This window comes from Equus quagga, chromosome 20, assembly GCF_021613505.1.
Source record: "Equus quagga isolate Etosha38 chromosome 20, UCLA_HA_Equagga_1.0, whole genome shotgun sequence".
Taxonomy (NCBI): domain Eukaryota; kingdom Metazoa; phylum Chordata; class Mammalia; order Perissodactyla; family Equidae; genus Equus; species Equus quagga.
Window position 1 is genome coordinate 43,616,519 of NC_060286.1, and position 2,415 is coordinate 43,618,933.

Below are 2,415 nucleotides of genomic sequence, written 5' to 3' on the forward strand. Positions count from 1 at the left end.
CCCTGTCCCAGTTTATCAAAAGCAATCAGCCTCAAATAATCCTGATGCCAAAGAGACATATCTTGGGGTGGCCAATTTCAGGTCCCCACAGGTGGATGAATTGGCTTTTCTTTCTTTTCCCCAACTCTCCAGACTCATTCCTGCCTGAGGACTTTGGCCTGGAGTGTTCTCCCCCAGACTCATTCCTGCCTGAGGACTTTGGCCTGGAGTGTTCTCCCTCAGGCTTTGGTACAGTTGGCTCCTGCCTATTATTTAGGTCTCAGTGCACTTGCCTGCCTCGGAGTTCACCCTGATCACCCCACCTCTGCCTGTTGCATCGTCTGACTCTAATTCTCTGCATGGCACTGTATGAGCAAGGATCTTACTATCCTCCTTTCCAACATACCTTGCGTCTTATCCTGGGGACCACTGCAGCTCAACAAATACTTGTTGAGAGAATAAAAGAAGGAGATAATAAAGCCTAAATAGAATGGCAGCAGTGGGAATGGAGAAGGGATGGAGTAAAGCAATATTAAGGAGGTAGAATCTTGGCCCCCCATTAGGAGAGGGTATAAACATCTCAGGTTTCTAGCTTGGGGACAGTTATAAGCCCAGAGTCACAGAGAAAAGAGCCTCAGCTCCTCTCTTCTCCAGAGCACTTTGGTCACAACTGCCTTGCTCAGCACCAAGGTGGTGGTTGAGGAGCAGGTGACATCTAAGCTGCAGTTGGCCGAATCACCACGGGAATGTGGAAGGGTTGTTTGACTGATTCACTGCCTCTCCCTTGGCCCAGTAACTGCTATGTCACTGTGGGAACTCCTCCCTTTTTAGCTCATCTTTGCATTTATAAATGAAAGAAAAGTCATTGGACCTCCCTGTGAAAATCCAAGAGAACTTACTTCTCTGTGACTGTGTAATTGCAGGGTTAAAACAGGGCTGCTGGGCTGCGTGATAACATCTGAAGCACACAGCAGTTGATGAGCAAATAGGAGTGTGAGACTGGTGCAGGAACCCCTCCTGGTAAAGAATGCCATGGGGCCTTGCGCTTGGGACATCTGCAGGCACCTGGGGTGGGGTTCTCCCAAGCTGGTGGCAGGCAAAGAAAGCTGAGCCTTATGCACTGATTCAGCATGCTTCCTCCTGGCTGGCTGCTGAGTCAGGCCTGCGGAGCTGGCGATGCCGCAGGAAGAGGCCAGGGGCGCTCTCTGACCTGGAAGTACTGCCCTTCAGGCAGGGGGCGGCTGGAGGTCGTGGCACTGCAGCCAGGGTGTGCGCTGGCGATGGTGCCGGTGGGGTGCGATAGCATGAGGTGGCATCTCTGCTCTTGCCAGGCCCTGGTGGTTAAGCATCCTGGCTCCTCTTACCAGCCTGAGGTGCAGCTCCTGGGAGGCCTTTGCGACTGAGGGGAGGGCCTGTAATGTCTCCTCTACTCCTGAGGCTGCAATGGCCCTGGAGAGAGGGTGTAATAAGATGGGAGGGAGCGGGGGTCTGGGGACCTTGGTCTTGACCAAAAGTTTTAGGTTTTCCTGGAGGAGAGAGAAAGGCCTCCTGGCTTAGCCTACGCCCTCAGCATCCTGTCCTTTGGAGGGGCTGGAGAGAGCCCTCCTAGCGTGTTCTGGAAAGATGTAGACGAGCACAGAACATGTGCAGACGGAGTTGGCACACAATAAGCCTTGTTCCGGGTATGGGAGGGAAGGGCCGGGACGCGGGACCGACCCGCCCTGCTGGGCCGGCGCGCTCCTCAGACCACACTCCGCCCCGCACGCGGTGGTCGCGGGCAGCCGCGCCCGCGCGGGGCCACCCACTGCAGGCCCACACCCCTTCCCCGCGTGGGCAGCCCGCCGAGACCGCGCCCCGTCCTCTGCTGGCCAAGCATCCCGGGAGGTGCCCGGGCCAGCGTCTCGGCCCCGCCCCTGCGTGACGTCACGGCGGCGCGCGGCATTGTGGGGCGGGAGCGCCCAGCCGGGGGAGGGACGCGGAGAGACGCCATTTTCGGCGGCGGGAGCGGCGGAGCCGGAGCCGGCGGAGCGCGGGGCGGCGGCTGCGAGAAGGAGCCGCGAGGACAGTGTACGCGGGCGGCCGAGGATGCTGCGGGGCGGCCGCGCCGGCGTTCCTCGCTCGTGACCTCGACGCCGCGTCTGAGGCGTCTAGGCGGCGGGCCCGCGCAGACCCGCTCCCCGCACGCGCCGCGGCCTCCCGGTGCTGACAGCGCGAGCGCGCGGCCCGCGGAGCAGCACGGTGAGTGGGAGCAGGCCTCACCCGCGTCCCCTGCCCGGCCCCGGCTCCTCCTCGGTTCCCGGAGCTCGCCCCTGTTCCACTCGGGTCATCTCCCGGCCCCGCCCCGTGCTCGGCCCTCAGCCGTGGTTATTCCTTTTCCCTTCTCGGTCCTCTCCCCGGGCCGCGGTCCTCGGTCCTCATCCACGTCCCCTTCCCGGC

At 60.7% G+C, this 2,415-nt stretch overlaps 1 protein-coding gene across 23 annotated transcripts in view; it reads left to right on the forward strand.

Moving 5' to 3' along the window:
- Positions 1-1,941: 1,941 nt before the first annotated feature.
- The window catches only part of KLC1 (kinesin light chain 1), a 63,500-nt gene continuing 63,026 nt past the window's right edge, over positions 1,942-2,415 (forward strand). For 17 of the 23 annotated variants that reach the window (XR_006886308.1, XR_006886311.1, XR_006886309.1 and 14 more), the window contains exon 1: positions 1,943-2,217. The gene's annotated coding sequence lies outside the window, so the exon portion shown is untranslated. Of the gene's footprint in view, positions 2,218-2,415 lie in introns of all 23 variants that reach the window. The other 6 variants (XM_046647401.1, XM_046647383.1, XM_046647385.1 and 3 more) reach the window with 1 other exon arrangement.